This window comes from Camponotus vicinus, unplaced genomic scaffold, assembly GCF_025532165.1.
Source record: "Camponotus vicinus isolate PSW18456_S1 unplaced genomic scaffold, iyCamVici1.0 SCAF_9, whole genome shotgun sequence".
Lineage (NCBI taxonomy): Eukaryota > Metazoa > Arthropoda > Insecta > Hymenoptera > Formicidae > Camponotus > Camponotus vicinus.
This window is the reverse complement of record NW_028141981.1, coordinates 18,333,006-18,353,161: the sequence shown is the minus strand read 5'-3', so window position 1 is coordinate 18,353,161 and position 20,156 is coordinate 18,333,006. Positions and strand designations below refer to the sequence as shown.

Below are 20,156 nucleotides of genomic sequence, written 5' to 3'. Positions count from 1 at the left end.
TTAGAGTCCATCGCTATCGCCCCACCTCCTTCCGAACCTGTGATAAACGCTTCTCATCGTGTTACCGGGTACTTACTACGTTCGCCTTTTGGTCTTTGTCTCTGCGAATCCTGTCACGCTCGGCGAATCTCGGATAATAATTCGCGCGAGGGATTCGTCATCGTCACGTGCGCGTTGAAAGTAGATTCACACCACGAACGTGATTGTGTTTGCGATTATTATCGCACTAGACATTTGCCACTCCATAGTATCCTTGGAATCGTAAAATGCCGTTCCTTACAACGAGAACTTTCACATTTGCGAAGCGAATCAATCAAGAAACGTAATTTATTAGAGAACGCGACAATATATATCCCTCCTTCTCCGACAAGGTTTTTTCACAATTGAAAAAGAAAAAGGAAGGACGAGTTTCTCCTCTCACTCTTGCGCGCTGAATTAAAGAGATTAAATCGCCTTCTATATTGCTATAATTTCAGGAAAAAACGATCTGATCTTTATCAAAAAATAACATTTATATTTGATACGCTGAGAGGGAAGCAAATAAACGGAAAAGCTTCTAACCAGAAGGGATATTTGTTTTCAATATACCGTGATCTGAGATACGACGAAATATCGCGATTTACCAGCGAAGGAAGAGAGAGACTTTTGTTTACCGGCAATCTGCGAGTTTATTTTGCTTCCTTTTGATATCGCGACTTCTCTTCTGTTCGCACACACAGCGCATATGCAAATCTTATGGAAATATGACCAATTCAGCTTCGCGCGTCTCGACTAGACAAAACCGGCGCAATTAAAATTCCGCTCGATCGACTTTCAAAATATTTCCGCGATGGCGAAATCCATTAAGTATATGTGGCAATTCAGTTTCGACAGATATACGCGGAAATTGTGTGTGAATCTGTTGAAAATTACTTCTAAGCAAATATCGAGTCTTTATCTGACAAATAAAAAAATACTATAATATATGCAATCGTATTTTCTTTTATTTTTTATATACATAATAATAATTGCAAAAATATATATTATATTGTACAAAATATTGCGATATATTCAAATTATTCTTTACGTTTTTAACTTGATAAAACTTGTGAAACCTTAATATAATGTAATATATTAAAGGTGATTAATAATAAAACGACCCTTTGATAACATGATATAAGAAATTATGTTATAAGAGAAGATTCATTAAATTATTAAATCATTTTTTTTCTGTGAAAGAAAGCGACTTCTTGTATTCACTGAAAGAAGAAATCCCTAATTTGTCATATACAATATTGTCTATTACTATGCTTATGTAACATTTACTATATACACTTTCCAAAAAGACAAATGTGCGTAGCTTCTCGTGCCGCCTGGCAAGATTCGCGCGACGCGACGACGATGGAATTTTTGCAAAATCGTCCGAGGACAGGCCGCGGGGACATTTTCGTCGCGTTCCGAATTTTTCCACTCAAAAGCGTCTCAGAATTCACTCGCGTCAGACGACGCGAAATTGGCTCGGTTCAGAGCGCAGTTTCGCGGACGTGACGACGCGAAAAAAGAAAGAACAAGACGGTAAACGGAAGGAGAGGAGCGAGACACGGGGAGGTGAGAGGAGGAACGGAACAAGAGAGCGAAAGAAGAAGGAGGGATATATTGGCCAGAATATTTACGAGGAGTCGAGCTCGATGCACCCCCACCCAAAAGTCGGCTCCTGGTTCGAGTCCTCCTTTGTACGTACGCATGTATGTGTGTACGTATGTTGCGTAAATATGTGTGCTCGCATGTGTGAAACGAGACGTGGCAACGCAGGCTGGAATGCAGTTTAGGAACGCACGAGTCGCCCACGAGGCGAGCCCGGCCCTCCTTCTTCTCTTTCTGCCACCGCCATCCTCTCCCTCTCGCGTCCTCTCCTCGTTACAGGAAGAAACGAGGGCCAAGGGAGGTGATGAGGCTACCAGGAAGGAACTCACTGGAATTCCCCGAGAGGACTTTTTCTCCATTTTTGCACGCTAGAATTTTATCTTTTCCCTCTCTCGTCCTTTGTATACGCAGGACGCTTTGTTCGCGAGTTTTTCTCCCTCCGGTGGGAAATTATTTTCCTTCAATTCATTTGTGTATCCAGTTGTATATACGCGCTGCGCTAATAACGAAGCGCAAATCACGAAGGCGTATTAAAATTACCTCATTGTGTTGTAAGAGAGTTATGGGTTGCATCCCTATCAGAAGCAAAGTGCGTATCTTGCATTTCCAAGTAGCAATTCAACGCGGGCACAAAGGATCGCTTCAATCTAATTATCTCAATAGAGAAAGTGATAACAAGTATATTCCTCAATTTTCTACATAATCGAAGAGCCTAAACAACCAATTCTTTTATGTTTCTTTGAAATTTCTTTATTTTCACGCGATTGAAAACATCCTCGGCAAATCATCGATAACGTTGAAACTTCCTCCCTGAAGGACAGTGAGAGAGTCGTAAAATCCTATCGGGTCTCGCTCGGAGGAAAGTGAAAGGAGCGTTTCGCGTATCCGCGTGTGAGACGAGTCGGCATCCTCGATCGTTGCCGCGTGCGTGACGTCATCGACGAGAAGAGAGGCCTCTCCTCTCTTAATTGGCTCGGCGTCTAGCGCGTTAGGGCCAATTGTCCGACGTATAACGTAACGCCGACGCAGCTTCCCACGCCCGGAGTCCTCTCCTCCGAGGCGCCTGAGCGGCCTGACCGAGCGACGCCGCGCTCGGTAACAGGTACTTTGGCCGCGTCACTTCGCCGCCGCTGGCCGTGCATAGGTGCCACTATCCACTTGCGACTCGCGACTCGTCCGTCCACGACTGTCTCTATCCACTGCGAGGTAAAGCACGTCGCGCTCGCGCGCGACTGTCCCCATCCATCGAGGTGAATCCTCTCGTCCTCGCGCTTTAAATTTTTAAAACATCGAAACGCGAATTTGCCTCTTACGCCTTGATTTATGCAGGTTTGTCGGATCTTATGATAATTTAAACAAGCATAAAACGTTGGGAAAATCTATTTTTCTACACTCGTGTGAAATTTTTATTTAATTTTTCTATGAAGCTATTATGCAGATATACCGAAAGTTTATTCCATGATGAGAATTTCAAGGAAATTTTTTCATTGTGTTTTTAAGTAATTGTGAAAATCTTACTTTGCTGAGAGATACAAAAAGAACAGTAATTCAAAGTATCTCTGGCTTTAATAGATATTAATAATAGAATTGATACAGTATAATTATTTATTTTTATAGTATTATTATTGAATTTTTATATTATTATAGTATTATTATTGATCCTGAGGGAGAGAAAAAAGATACTTGAGTAATAGGGAAAAATAAAATGAGGATGTACAAATTAATTCCATCGATAAAGAAAACTGACACACACTATAGTGATCGATGACGCAAATTCTTATGTGATACGCGGACGTCTGAAGGTGTTCGCAGGGTCTTCAACCCGTATTGGGGTATATACGGGAAAGGAATGTTTACGTTCGTGCACGATGATAGAAGTGCACCGAAGAACTGGAAGGAGAATCGAGCAGGCGATAAGAACCGTTGCATATGGTGTTATCAACGGCTATCGGTTCTGCAACCGGCGATTAACGCGTGACATTCACGATCGGACGAGATTTAATGGAATGATGTGATAAGTCGTGACATCGTCTCACAATCGATTTTTTTACACATGCGAGATGACATCATCTCGTATTCATCTTATTGTTATTTCTGTCACAATTTTATCGACTTGCGCGCTTGTTACATCTACTTTCACCAACTTTTACGTTGCTTTAAAAATAAATAATAAATCTCAGATGTCCTTTTATTTAACATAACAGATTGCAGAACGAAAAGAATTTAAAAAAAATGTTTCAACTGCTTTTAGATTAACTATAACATACAACATCAAGAACATTAAAATAAAAACAGAGTATCGCGGTTCGATTTGCCATAGTTATTACGAACTGCAAAAAATAGCAATTTCCAAATGTCAACCAATAAATGTGCGATTGTAATAACCGTCAATTAATAACAGAAAACCTGTTTATATTTATTTATACCCTGGTACATATCAGATTCTATTCGATATTAGTATTTTTACATTCATTAAGTTAAATAATTATCCATTGCAATTAATGACATTAAATAACGACGGGATATTTTCTTGACTGGCCTATAATGCAATTACAAGCCGTGCGTTAAAAGTTCTCAACAGGAAAGTAACTGTTAAAATGAGATTTTTCGCGTACATGATTTATATAATGTGTATAAACTCTCGATAAATTCTAACGGGGATATCGAAAGGAAAAGGGTTGTTGCTGACGTTGGCGGAATTCGAAGGTCGTATCGAGTAAAGTCGATGGATTCTCTCGATTACTTACACTCTCTTCATCTCTTACGGAAAAAAATATACGTAAAAAAGTACGCATAAAAATCTCTCGATATTTACTTTATCGTATACGCATTAAAAGATATCGCGGACCCGAATCTCAGCCGGATCAGATGTTGTCCTTCATCGATAAAATCAACGACTCCTGCAACTTCTTAACAACCTATGTCTTGCTGTCTATAAATTAAAGGAACTTTTACATCGAAAAGCAGCGCGACATTCTTGCGATCTTTTCAGGAAGATGAGACATCATTAACTTGCATAATGCGGCTTATTGAAGAAATGTAAAACAAGAATATCATAACGTTCAGATTTCTGTGATTTATGAAGGTGTAAGAATTTCACAAATCAATGACGGGAAATTAATTTAATAAGGCATCTCGAAATTAAACCGCAAGTTTGTCCGCAAGTTTGTCCTATTAATCATCGATTTTCTTTCTTCATGCAATGATTTTGCGTGACGTTTATCTTTTCCTGAGATTAAATTCCGAATTTCGCAGACTTGCTACTTTCAATCGCGTACCGTTGAATTGCGCCGCAAACGCCCGCGAGTCATAACCGAACATTCTCAGCACGTACGCGACTATGAGAAAATTTGAGTGGTAGCGATGTGTGCGGAATTCTGCGCCTAGTCGCCGACTGGTTCGCATGCAGAGAGCCGAAGGTCACCTGCGAGGAAAGTTCCCCGAAGCGAACACGAAGGCTCGCCGCCGACGAGTGGTATTGGGAGGTATAACGGCTTTCCAGATCGACTAACTGTTCCTCCTGCGGAGCGACCTTAAAGATTTTTCCCGGTGAAGACCAGGTCTTCGGGATCCGCCACGATTGGCGGGATCCCCAGTAGGTAAGCCAATCCGATTCCTCGGGCTTTCGACACCGCGACTCCTCGGCTCGCCGCCGCGGAAGCGTCACGGATTCTTTGCTTCTCTAGACACATGGGTCGCGCAAGATCAATCTGCGGAATCGTCCGCAAATCAACTTTTATACCGTTCCGAGTAACCGGTGTTTCCTTCCATATACGGATTCTAGGATCCGACCCGAAGGGCAAAGATTATTTATTAGTAAAAATAGGCATCAGTTTTTGAGAATCATAAATGATTAAAAATTTAAAGATTTTCGAGAAGTAAATATTTATACAAAAAAAAAATCCTTGTATTTAATCTTGCTTTTATCTACAGATCAAAAACTCCTTTTATCTACAGATTTATTTATCTATTTCACGTCAATTCTTGTTGGACGAAAATTCGATTGAACGTTATTTCTTTTCACAATTCTTTTTTACAAAAGATTAAATAAAAGCTAACAAACTAGAATTTTTTTAAAATAAATTCTATTTTAAATCTCGGGGAAATATTCCAATTTTACTTTTAAAATTTACAATATAGATTTTCGCTTAACAAACTATTGCTACGCTATTTTATGTACCGTTTTTATTAATGAGAGATAATTGTAAATTATTCTAAAAAATGCATATATCAAAAACAGACATATATATATTCTTGATTTTATTATCTTATTCATTATAACAATGGCTATCGATTCTGACGATGAGGCATTAATGATAAATTTCCATTTAAAACTACCTAATGTCGCATTGCATTGAATTGTCTTCTAATAGTAGCAACCGCTTATTGTCATGATTTATTTACCGAGCGGAGGAAAATAACTCGTTCGAGAAACCCTCGAAGTCAGATAATCGACTTCGCGATTCGGTTCTACGCCCGGTAAAGAGGTCGCGTCTGCGAAAGTTTGTTTAACGAAATCCATAAACGTCAAAAATAAAGTACTGTCGTGTAATTTTCAGATTGCATATATATTTAAAAATAGATTGTGTAAAAAATCATTCTATTTTTTTTTGTATTTGTAAGTGAAAGAAAAGATAGCATCAATTTAAATTTTTGCGATTACAAAAAATTTTCAGCGTTTCTTGAATATTTCAAGATTGAATAAAATGTCATTTTCGATAAATGTAAAAAACGTTGAAAATTTTATACTGCGCCGATGCTCAATATTTAAATTAAAATTATTCAAATCTGCTCCAGGTTCAACACAATATTTTATAAGCTATCGCATAGATTTACGAATTTATGATTATTATTTGTCAAGTTTATATTTATTATTAATTCTTACAAGAACTCTTTCTTTTTTCTTGCATATTTATCAAATAATCTTTTCCTTCCAAAAAATACAAAGAATCGAAAGACCGAGTTTAAAAAACATCTATAGAATGCAGTTATTTCTAGCGACATTAGGTATCAGTTCGGTTCTTTGACTCGTTTGAGAAACGACTGACTACCTCGGTTAATGCATCGTACATGATATGCAGGGTATCCCGAGAGGTTAAAACGCGATCGGCAGAACACATACACATGTGCACAGAACAAGCGTACAGCCCAAAAGCGGCTCGCTCGCGCGTAATTGCGGGTTGAGAATAATTTCGGCGGTAAATTCCTTAACGTTCGGGTTACGAGCGTACCAGGTCTGGTATTATGGATCGTTTTCTCGTCCACTTCCGGGTGCTAGAGGCCGACGGATTCCCGAAGGCTTAAAAGGCGCTATAACGCCTTCGTTCGAGAGAAGGGAGAACATAAGAGGAGGAGAGGAAGGATGGAGAGGCCGGTTAATGCGCCGAGTCGGACGAACTTCCGGGTCTTCGGCGACCCTCGCTTGTCCCGGAAGCCAAACGAACGTCACGAGGAGAGCCGTTACACGCGGACATAAAAGCAATCGCGGGGGTGTCGCGTCTCGTACGACGACCGGCCGGAAACGATAGTGTCTATCTCGAGTGCGACGACATCGATTACCTCGCCGAGGAAGATTGTCACTTGTAAAGTTTTATATGTAGTATTGTAGAAGAGGAATGTTTTATACGAGAGACAGACTTTTCAAGAAAACTCATTCTTTTATTTTTTCCAAATTCCATAATAAATGTCAATTTTTATCATGCTGTCTTAAAAATATCTTGAAAGCGTCGTACAATTGAATTATTCTTATTATCGTCATTTCTGAGGAAAAATAGACGTTAAATTAATGAAGCATGTTTACGCTTTCTGTGACATTCTGTTAATATTCACTGCACTATTTTAGATATATCTAGGAACAAATACGCAGAGCGCGAATACGATTCTCGCCATCGAGCGAAAACAGTCAGAAGTCGCTCGAGTTTACCGAAAATCAGGAGGAATTCTCATTAAAACAGAAATAAGGTATTTTCTCATTTTGTAACTCGAACCATACACGTTCCGCAAAGTTCCAGTAAGAACAGCGAGATCAGGACTATTCGAAACCAGCGATTGAAATATCACGCGTACCGTAATCTCTGCACACGAACGCTGTTCGTGCAAAAGGAACGAATCGAATCGTGCGCTAAAGAGAATCGGTCACCTTCGAAGGCATCCCGGGGATTCGGAAAATGTGATCATCAGGAATGTGGTCCTCTCTCTTTCTATTTTTTCCTCTCTGTCGCATCGAATAGAAATATACTCGAGATGCGCGCTGACCGGCTATTACGACTGTTAATCGATTCGCTTCGAAAGAAAAAAAATACAGAGAGAGAGAGACAGTTAAGATTGGCAGACAGCGGTGAAAAAAGCCAACGGACACGGTCGGTCCGCGCTGATTACGGCTAGATGACCTGGCCTTCCTTGGCGAGGAGACACGAGGTGATCTGGGATCGCGCCCTCCGTTACGAAGGTACGGTTATGCGGAGGTGAACGATAACGGAACGTCCTCCTCTCTTCCTCCGATCGTTTTTCTCCTTCTTGCCTCTGTACCGGTCTCCGTTTCTTCTTCTTCTTCTTCTTCCTCGTCTCTTCAAACGGCATTACATTCGCTCGCGCATAACCACTTTTGGTAATACCGAACGGTAGGAAACCGCGAAGAAAGTCACCTGACCGAAAGTGGATCGCTGCTTGCACTTAGCGATGTTTACGTTACTCGGACGTTAGGTAAACATCGGAAGTGGTACTAAAATTAATCCTCTACCCACGATTATATGTACTATGTAGCTTCTACTAATCTATTATTAAAGCTGTATTTATGTAATTAAATCAAATATGATTTACCACAAATAAATCTATCACTATTTTAACAGAGTAATATATATAATTAAATAAAATATTTGTAAATTATAAATTGTGTCGTCTGTACATTATTCTTATAGCGTGCAAAATATCGCGAAATTTTTCAAAATTCTAGTCTCTCATCCGATTCTTTCTTTTGTAATTTATTAATAAATTAATTTGTGAATTTTAAAATCCTTCGAGATACCTACATAATTTTTTCTTTGCCGGTGAATTAATTAAATAAACGCAACAGCGAGTCTATTAATCGTGAGAGATCTCTTCCTCGAATATACATTACACTGTATACAAAACTGACGCTGCAGCATGCAATTGGAACGCTACTTTACATCGTCAGGAGCAACCGGTCGCTCGTCTCGGTAATCCGGCGATCTCTCGCCGAGAGCCGCGGGTCCCCACGATCGCTATCGCGTGTCGGACGGTCGTTACGGTGACCGGAAGTTGTCATCGGTACGATTGGATAGCCCCGACATTCGCTCCACGAACGTGGCCATTAACTTATTATCGATTACCCGTCGTGTATGTATTATATATGCGCGCGACCAGTCGCGGGTCGAAGCGTGTGCAAACGAGCGCGAGTGCATTGGCGTCGCACGTATAATCGCGAAAAGTTTCGCGAGAAGACAAGGAATAAGCAGACATCGCATCGATCCTTATTTAATACTCAGATATATATTCAAGATGTCCTAGAATTAATAAAACCACTTTAGACGTTCTGCGAGAATTTAAGATAAAAAGCTATTTATAAATTTATGTTCACATTTTCTAATAAATGTGTGTATGTATCTTCTATATACATTTTATATATGCATAATTTACTTTCTCATATGTGAGCAGATGTATTTTTTGCACTAAATTACAAGTAGAATTTTATATCAAAAATTTTTCCGCAAATTGTCTAAAATAAAGTCCAGAAATTCTCGATATCTTATTGTTAAATAATCTCTAAATGTAAATCAAAGATACATATTAAAATTAGATACTAAAAGAAAAATATAAAAGCTCTAGTATTATTTTCTCTCTCATAATATTTAACAAAATTAAAGTATTTCCCTTGGTAAACATAAATACATACTATATATTATTCCCTGTAATAATTATACATAAATATCACATGAACATATTTTATCGCTATGTGAGGTGGCTTCAATATTTTTCGTCTGCGCGTTAATTAAAGTAAATTGTGTAATTGTAGCTGCGTCAGGAGAGGTGTTCAATTTAATCCGTCGTGATATTCCAAGGATTTCACGCCGTCTCGTATTGAAGCAGATTTGCGCGCTATTGTATGACGGTACGCATACATCCACACCCCGACAGACATAAAGACACGAATACAGACGCAAAGGCAGATGGTTTGAGCGATCGCGACGGATAGGGTGGCACCCGGAAGAAGGTTAGCCGAGAAAATGGAAGTAGGATGGAAGAGAGCCGCCGGTAGAAAATGAACCAAGGAAATACATATAGATGTGTGTGTGTGTGTGTGTGTGTCTATACGCGCGAAAAAAGAGGATGCTATAGCTAGCTTTGACGTAAACGGAAATACCGGAAGTACCGCGTACGGGTTTCTTGAGCGAATTGCTTGCGATTTCACGACCAATCGATCGCATCGTGCGGTCGATTTCTTTCGTCCGTTGGGAACAGCACGATTGCGAAAGAAATGAGTTACATGATAAGATATTATCGCAACGATATTATTTGAGCGATTTTGTATAACAGAAAACGTGGTAACCGCAACTCTGGCGTTGCAGTTTCATCTGGTATAAGTAACTTTTCCGACAGAGAATGCATTAAAATAGTTTTAAATTATTAACACACGCACATAAATCTATAAATTCTCTTTTTGAATTATTTCTGAATTTTGGAAAAGCTTAATTTATTAATAGATAAAGTATAAAGTAGTGCTGTTAAAACATTATTATGTCATAATTATAGTCATAATTGTGCAAAATAATTAATTGCTAATTTTTATAGATGAAAACAAAACTTGAACTGAGACCCAATTTCTTTTCACATTTCTCTTCTGTAACGGATAAAAAAAATACTTTTCTCGCCATTAACATTTACAATGATGGGGAGAGAACGTTTTGATACTTTTAAGTTTAGTGAAAAAGATCCTATCTAATCGAAGACGAAATCAACGATGTTTACCCAAACTTTCTCGCGAGCTGATGATATTCGTTCGGATAAAATCTCATACTGTTATTTCGGCGTAGGTGGTTGCGCGTACTCTCGCTGCCATAAACCACACTCGGGAGAGCGGGAAAAGAGGGGTTTGCCCGTCGGGGGTGTTTGCGTGCAAACGAGGCGGTGAGCTTAGGAGGTGAAAATCCAACGGGAACGGCGCCGTCGCCATGATTATCGATCCCTGCCAAGTTCCGACGGTCGTTGCTAAAGCTTTCATACGAATGCGACGAAGACATGGGCGACGAGGAGGGTCGTCGACGAAAAGAGAGGGATCCAGACTCCGGAGGTATCCGAGAGAGTGGCAGGAAGGTGGAGGAAGTTGGGCGCGGAAGGGGCGACGGGTGAATCGATGACGTATGCGGAAGCAGGAAGCGCGAGGGACTCTGCTCAATTTCCGGCATCCCTGGAGAACGAACAGCAAGGGACGGAGAGCGGTTGAAAGCTCCCTCGACAAGGGCTTCGCGCTCACTCCTCTGTCTTCCCACCTTCGTTCCTTTCTCAATCTCCCTACTCTCTTCCCTCTTCCCGGTTTACCCTCGCCGTCGAATAAACTCACCCTTTATTTCAGAAACGATTTATGTCAACCGAGAATCGTCTTTGGAAAACTTGATAACTACGTTATTAAAATCAAATTACTTAAATTTATGTTAATAAATATTAAAAGTGTATTATAATTATATTTAATTGATAATTTAATCGACTGTTGTCAATTGCTAATAATTGTTTGCTAATAATTATTTGTTAAATATCTATTTTGTTAATTTTTTCATAACGAAAAGTTTCCCGATACTAAATATTTACAGTATTTTGACAGCATCTATATAATTTAAAAAATAATTTTAGGTTCTCATATATAGAATGTACATGTGTTAAATGTTAAATATTAAATACAAATAACTTCCGATGATGAATTGTCCGCCCGTTTTCATCGCATCTTTCTAATAGAAGATATATATAACTCCTGTCTAGAAGAAGTAATCATAGAAAGAGCAATGCGGATTTCGCGCGGACACACCTTCCTCATTTGGAGGCCACCTGATCAAACCTACTTCATTTTCGATAACGACCGCGATTCTCAGAAAAATCTCTAGAGAAGAGGTTGAGAAGAACGCGAAGGATAGAAATCGAAAGGCCGAAAGAAAGGTAGCAACGGAAGAGGATTCTCTCGTATGAATAAAAAGAATTTGGTTTGATCAATTACCGAGATTATAACCAGCGATATTAAAATCCGATTGACCCATCCGGTTTAAATCCCCGATAACAAGAGTGGGTGATTTGCGTTTAAATTTTCTACACATATGTTTTCCTTGCTCTTTTCTTCTCAAAGATAAGAAATGTAAGATTGTTGGACAAATTTTTATCGATATGTGAAATGAATGTATGTAGGATAAAATAAATTTGTCTACAATATCTTACTATTTCATTGATTAATTTAATTGCATTCCACAATTGAATTTTATTCTTAAGATGCAAGTCACGCTGTATTATCTTTACTAATTGTAAGATAAAAGTTGTACTTTTAATTTTAGATTGATCCGTTTATGACAAAATTCTACGATTTATTCGTCTATTTTTAATCTCGCATTAAACGCGTTATATAGGAAACAGTCCGAATATCTTGGTGGAAAAATCTCTTTCGTAATAACAGATACCGCAAATTTGCTTCATTAAGCGATGCTTCGATCATCTCAACACGAATCGTTTGAAACTTAGAACCCCTAGGGAGGTATCTTATCTATGTACATGTTGAGCAGAGAGAAAGAAATAGAAGAAATGAGAGAGGGAAGGAGAGGCACAGCAAACGAATAAAGAGGCGAGGAGCGGTGGAGATTTTCCGAAGGTTATCTCGGCGCCAGAGGCCACCGCACGAGGCAATTTCCGGGTTGGCTAGAACTTGCTTCCGGCTTCTAAAACTGCCTGTAGCGCTTTAACACCCCCGGCGCCCTCCTGGAGAGGCGAAAATCAATGAAGGCCCGCGATTTAACCCGAGCTGCGGCACGTCAGTTCACATTCCGCGGTCGAGCGTTGTAAGGTCGGAGATATATTAACAGAGAGAACGTATATATTCACGACAAGACCATGTATGATTTATTTCCTATAAAAATTTTACTTCCTATAAAAAATTAAACGTTTATCTTTCATACATTTCTTGCTTATTTTAAATATATTAAGATAGAGATAACAAATTTAATACATGTTCCTTCCTCCATTTTATTTTTATTCAAAGCAAGAAATGATTGATAAATGATGATTATTGTACTTTATAATAATTTACTTTATAATATCTTATTAAAATAATATTTTATTTTGTTTATATTAGAAGTCAAGAGTTTCTGATTGGCTAGTGCAATTTGCAGTCAATATACTTCATCAATACATCATATAATTTCGCTCAAATTGTAGCATTTTTGCCGAAGCGAAATTAAATCCGCCGCATGTCGTTGACAGATTTTGTAAACTCGTATGAAAATTCAACGAAGATTCACGAGAGAGAAAACGGAAGAGAGAGTTTGCAATCTCGGGGTAGATGTAAAACGAGTGTGTAGGATGTTCTGCAAACTTGTAAATCTGGTAAACAACTTTTTTCGTTAAATTTAAAACGAGTTGCTTTGTGGCGCGAGATTTTGTTTGGAGAGATTGGCCACAAGAGCCATTATGTAATCATCGAGTGGCTCTGCTTAACCACCGCTAGTCTAGTAAATAGACAAGTGCCATCAAATGGGCAATTAACTGCAATTAGAGGATAGCCTACTTTCTAAACGGGCCGAAAGCTCGATCCTTGTGACGCTTTTCTCCATGTTTCGCATCTTACCATGTAGTTTGTGTAGTTAAAAAAAAACTTGTGATCAATATTCCTCATCCACCATGTGTATTCGTCTATAAATTGCGCATCCGCTTGTTAACCATGTTTGCAAACTCACTGAACCATCTTTGCCGCGAACATGTAATTATCTAACAGTACTTCGTAATTTTTAATTAACAGCCCATTCGTATCTTTCGGCTTAGCATTTTTTTACATCTGTATCTGTATCTTAATAAATATTAAAATTAAAACGTTAAAATTATTAAAAAGATAAAACTAAAGAGAAAAAACTGTAACAGTTAGAATACTTTAATTACGTTCCGTACATCTAGATACACAATTACTCGAAAAATATCTAAATATAGAATAGATATATGTATCCTAATGTATGTCAAATATATACCTAGTATGTACTTTACACTGCTGGAAGCAGTGAGATAATTTCACAATTTCGACATAGATATAGTTTCAAAATTTACGCCACTTGATATTCACATTCGATAACCCGAAATAAACTTGTCTGTTCGATGGAAATCCACTTTTCCGCATCTCGCGCTCTCTTCTCTTCTCTTTCATTTTATCGTTTCTAGCCACCGAGGCATCTTGGGTCGAGTGTGAGAGCACCCGCTTGAAAATAACTTCCCGCCCAATTACGCGACGACCTCTTTCGAGCCCGGCATGTCGCGTCCAAACACGTCCGAGTCGTCGTCGTCGGTTGAAGGAAGACTCCTCTAATTGAGATCATTTCGGCTCGGTTCGCGTCAATCTAGAGGTTGCCGCGAAAGTTTTGACCGACCCGGCGCGACCCGCGAGGTCCGGCGTTTCCGCGAGGACGACGGAACCGCGTGCGTTTCCGCGGCGTGGGATTCGCGACGCGTGTCGGCGTCGCGACGCCGAGCCGCGCGGTCGCCGTCGCGACGGCAACGCAACCGATCGGTGACGTAGATGCGACGCGCATGTCGAGTTTCATCGCCACGCGCCTCGCACGACCCCGTAATTCAGACAATTTGCGATCGTCTCTCCTCTCCTCTCTCATCGCATACTTTACTCCCGCCCCCGCTAAAGCTCGCTCTCTGGCTCTTTCGTTCCTCGCCTCCCAAGCTCCATTCTCGTCGACCCGCGAGCCGTTCTAAAGTATCGGTCATTTCGATTTGCATGTGGATTGAGTTTTTAAAATAAATCGAGCGAATTAAAAAGCTGAATTTTCGACAAGCTTTCATCGGTTAAAAGCTATATTTTTATCGGTTAATTTATATTCAAGGAATATTTTATATTCAAGAAATCTTCGAAAATGAGTCCACGATTAATGGGAAAAAATTGGGCGTCGATAAAATTTAATTAACAAATTCGAACACGATATCAGATTTTATTTATTAAAAGGGCGAACTCTCTTTTCATTGCTGCAGGAACCACAGGAATTTTTAAAAAACTTTCGAGCAGCGCGAATCACATGAGAGATATAGACTCGTAAACAGCCATAAGACAAGAGACACTTTAAAGGGCCCCGAGTGCGAGGCCGATAGCGTTCGTGCAATAACGCGCCCATCTGCGCGAGGATTAAAGTATCTTTGTAGCCCTAATGATCCTGCGTCAAGACGTCTGTTTGACACGTGATATTTATCGTCTCGCGACAGGCATGAATTCCTTCGGTCGACAATGCATATCTCATCAGAAGCACGAAGAAGAGGAGCGCGTACGTTGCCTAAAATTCACAAAGTGTGATGTGGCACGAAAAGAAACAACGAGCATCTCGTTGGACGCTGGGGCGTCCGAAAGAAGAAAGGCTTTATCGCGTGTGTGTATGGGGGACTTTATGTAACTGGCGATAATTGTGCCTGGTACACAAAAGGCGCATCCGGTACAATGAGAGATATAAGCGAGACGGGCGCGCAGCAAGAATTTCCTACGTGATTGAGGGAAAATTGAAGGGTCCTTTGTCGGCGCCGTGACGAGAAGGACACGGTACAACAAAGTATGTACATGCGATCTCGTAACAAGGAGAAGGCGTGCAACAAGAGATCGACGCTCGTGCAGGATACGCGGAATCGGTAACGAGGAGAGCCACCGCCTTCGGTTGTCTGACGAAAAATACAGAGAGAGTCCTGCGCATGATAACGGAACGTGGGTGTTACTTGTACAAGATTATCCGCGCGGACATGCTTCATATGTAATGAGATTTTTTTTATCCAACTTGAATCTTTTCTCAGTAGAAAAACGTCAACCGTAGAGTTCGAATTAAATAATCGAGACAATTGCAATTAATATATTAATCTTCAGTGATATAAATATTTATTAAAATATCATTCTCTCTTCGAAGTTTAAAATTAAAAAATCTTTTAGAGAATTAAAATAATGAAGATCCTTTGATAAAAAAAATCTTATTTTGGCGCGATCTTAATTTACTCTTCTCTTGAAACATATTTAGAATAAAATATAAAATTACAAACAATTATGTTGTCTGACAAAAGTCAAAAAATCGAAAAAGGCGTAAATAAAGACGTCGGAATACTCGATCAAATTTCGCTCGAGTATTCGAGATTCCATCGCATTGAGGATTGTCAGCTCTGGAAGAATAATGTTTCACTGAATCGCGGTATGGCGAAGGTTTCGCGACATAATGGACACGATATAAGACTACCCCTCTGGTATGTAAACCACAGGAGGGAACACCATCAGGGTATCAACGTTTCGATGTATCGATGTCTTCGTCGGCTCGCGTGTCAGCAGACTCATAAATAAAGGCACGTTCGTAATCTCAGCACAAATATATCGTCTTGTATCATTACGTGCGGACATTTACTCTCATTTCGATCCGTTATATTTTAATTATATTGACTCGCCAGTTTTAGAAAATGAAATTAAAGTCGAGACGTCGGCCAGGTATAAATATATCTTTCTCTCTTCTTATATTATTAAATTAAATTTACTCTTCTTATATTATTAATTTAAATTTAAATTAATTAAATTAAATTAGTAATGCTTGCGTCTCGCGTGCTGTTAATTTCTCGTTTTTCACAAAATATATCCCAGGTAAAATTTCTTAAAAATATTCTATTTATAAAATTAATATTATTATTATAAATATATAAAATGATTCTTTACGTTATATATTTGAACTGAAAATAGCGTCAATTAGCTTAACGATTAAATTGAAACGTATCGTCAAATTAAACCTTCGTGATAAATCCGCAAATCTCTGATATATTCGCGAGAAGCGATCGCATTTTACAAAACTTTACCGATAACTTCATCGAGCGTCTTCGACGACGCTCGATTTTCAAGCGTCACAATGTCTTTATGGAACCAGAGAGTAAGGTGGTATCGGTATTTCTTGCGGTTCTTTGTCCCGTACACATACAAAGTCCGTGTACCAACCTCACCTCACCTGTGCCACGCCAGTTCCTCCAGGTAACTCGATCACGCGTGGCGTTTCCCTCTCCCCCACAACTTTGTCCGGGTCTCCTCGGACCCTCTCCTCACTTCACTGAACCCCGGGTGTGCGTTTCTTTGTCGCTCCTACCTGCGTAAAAAAGCTACGCGCTTGTTTCCGTCTCTCTGAGATGGCGATAATGGTGTGATGATGATGATGATGGTGGTAGTGGTGGTCTCTCCCGAGTACTACAAGGTAGATCGAGTGGCGGCCACTTCCGGTAAGACGTCGCTCTCGTCGAGCGAGATGATCAATTCGTAAAGAACACATATTGCGATATGTGAGAAAAAAAAATGTAAGAGCTCATATATCTCGTATTTCTAAAAAAATTATTCATGTATATATATTTCTCATAAAAAAAAGTTTCTATTTATTTAGTATTTTAAAAATCTAATTTATTTTTTTACCATCACCATCATTCGATTTTGTTTCAGTTAAGTAAGATAAATCTATCTTTTCTTCCAATTTTTTAACCAGACCGTCCAGAAAATAGATCATTGATAATTTAGTATTGATCATCCAAGTTTTTACCAAAAATTAAGACGCGATATTTTATTAAGCTCACGAAGAGTGACAGTTCCATATTTACGAAAATATCCGTCTAGCCGAGATATTTTAATCGCGCATAGATCGTTCCGCGCAGCTAAAATACTGCTCGATATTTGTCGATGCTAGTAATGTCCACGGTTTGCAAGATGACGCGTCTTGATTCTTCTGTAATTTTAATAGCATCCAGCTGCTGCTTTTAGATAATCAATATTGTGGTAAAAATGACTCGGTCATCGATTTTCTATAAGCACAACAACGTACGCCGATTTAACGGTATTTTCACGTGAGAAATCTTTATTTGCTTTTATATTCAATATTTATGAAACGCGTTATAATTTTGTTGATATAATTTTTGATTATATTTGTTTCAAAAATAGATTTTTCAGGACGAATATTTTCAAAAATGTCTATCAGCTAGATAAGAATATCTTATTTTTTAAATATTTTATAAATGTATGTTTTATACCAGACAATAAAAATCTATTAAATTAGCAAAACTTGTCAACTTGAAATCAAGATAGTGAGGATTCCTATAACGAAATCTTCGTTAACTGGCGATTATAGCCTAATGAATATGGCTAACGGATCTTTTGATCGTACATTCTAAAAATCTCTACTGCGACTCTCACGAAGTCTCAGACGCGACGCGGCTGGGTCGTGAGGATTTGCGGAAGCTGGCGGCGAATAAAGTACGCGATGATCGCGACAAGGCAAGGTGAAGCGAGGCGAGGCAAGGGATAAGAAATCCTTCTTTCGGTAACACGCCGGTAACATTACGTACGTACGTCTAGAGTCCCGTAACGACGATTGCTAGTAACCACACTACCGGTGTTACCAGACATTACTGCGCCGGGTGGACGGTATAGTTACATCGTCGACCGGGGAAGTCATTACCGGGGAGTACGTTGCTTTCACCGAGCATAGGAATCGAACGGTCCTGCGAGAGGTGAGGAAACACCGTTGGAATGACCCGGGACCCCCGTTCCCCTGATCCTCCTAAGTAATGCTTTCGAGTCGCCGCCATTAGTTCCATCGTCTATGCGGAAATTCTTTTCCGTTGAATATTTCGTGCTTTCCGATCCTGATCGGTTTAAAATACGACGTATGCAGAATGTTTCTCAAAGATCGCGCAATTCCTCTGAATGTATTGATAGTCGTAGTAAAAAGAATGATTATTTTTAAAATAGAAACGTTTGAAAATTGAAAGATTTTTGGATCAAGTTGCAGATGTATAAATAAATAATGAATCCATATTTTTTTAATTTCAGATAAATTGCACGATATCATTTATTTTGAAATCTATTTGAAATTGTGATTAAAGCAATTTATTTAATAATAAAATTGTATGGACTTCAAAGTTGCATGTTGCAAATATAAATTCAATATCTGTATTAAAAAAAAATAATATGCAAATTTATATTAAACAAAAAAAGACGCATGTTTTTATATAAAGTATTATGTAACTTGTAAAAAGACACAGGTATGCATGAAAACGAGTTACAAGCGAGTACGGCAGTTAAGAACCGATTTCACGTTGGAACATGATCGACCGTAACAGCAAGTCATTTGGTATTCTTCTCACGTTCTCATTACGAATTCATAATCGTTCGTGCTACGCGAGTCTCCTTCCGAAGGATCAGAAAGGAGAGGAGAGAAACGCCAAGGGGCAAAATCTGCGGCCAAGACGGATGAGAGGCGAGAGAAGAGCCAAGAGACGCACGATGATGACGATGACGACGACGACGAACGTGGAACGGTGGTGGTGACGGGCGGCTTTTTTGCCAGGGAGACACCGGGAGAATCGACCCGGTGAACCCAGAGGGACAGAACGGTACCCGATGCCCTCCTCCGCCGCCAACCCTCGGCCGCGACGTGGATATGAGGGACACCGGGGTCCCGCTTCCCGGATTCCTATGCGCTTCTGCCGATCGACCTAAACCCGTGTACGGTACATCGCCGCGTTCGCCTGCAAAAGGCAGATGAGGGCACACTCTTTCACGCGCCTCTCGGAGATGCCGAGAAATGGCATTATCGCTCGCCTCGCACTCACCAATGTAATCATACGGCCTATTCTTGAATGCAGAAATATTCTCGTGCAAGCAAAATAAAATTATACTACATATAGTATAGATAATAGTTAAAAAATAAATATTACACATAATTTATACTTGATAAATGAATAATTTTTTTAAACTAAATTAATCGAGATGATCATGCAAATAGAATATATTCTGTAGAATAGGATATATTCTCTTAATTATCCCAAAATTAATTCAATAATTAATTTTTTATTACACATACTTTTTTTTATAAATTAACAAATTAATATATTGAAAAAAGTAGAAGACGAAAATGCAAGAAAGCATATAATAAATAACTTTAGATAAAAGTTTTTTAAATACTTTGGTATATCAATTATAAAAAAAGATTCATATCGATACATACCGCTTTCAATTTCCATGTGTATGACTTCCGGGATACAAAAGGCGCAAATTTCGTCGCATCGTACATTGTGCACTTTTATCCTTCTTCACCTGTGCCTGTGTCAGAATAATAACGGCGGACGCACCTTTTTCTCCCCGTTGACTCCGCGTCCACCTGCGTACAGGTGTATTTATACGAGATTCTCGGGAACGAGGAAGTGGCACCTGGTTGGAGGAAGCCGTTACATGATATCGAATCTTTTCCCCAGGGTACTCTGGCCTCGAGAAGTCGAAGTTTCCTTAAAAT

General features: G+C 39.3%; 1 protein-coding gene and 1 long non-coding RNA gene across 8 annotated transcripts in view; one reads left to right on the top strand and one right to left on the bottom strand.

The window, feature by feature from the left end:
- Nucleotides 1-20,156, bottom strand: part of LOC145976584 (uncharacterized) — a 106,990-nt gene that overhangs the window by 28,541 nt on the left and 58,293 nt on the right. For 3 of the 5 annotated variants that reach the window (XR_014440278.1, XR_014440279.1, XR_014440274.1), the window contains one exon: nucleotides 19,872-20,148. The exons of the other annotated variants lie outside the window; for them this stretch is intronic. This is a non-coding gene — a long non-coding RNA (uncharacterized LOC145976584). The remainder of the gene's footprint in view (nucleotides 1-19,871; nucleotides 20,149-20,156) is intronic. 5 annotated transcript variants of the gene reach the window in all.
- LOC145976585 (uncharacterized) overlaps nucleotides 1-20,156 on the top strand; it is a 72,963-nt gene that overhangs the window by 29,772 nt on the left and 23,035 nt on the right. The gene's annotated exons all lie outside the window — the stretch shown is intronic.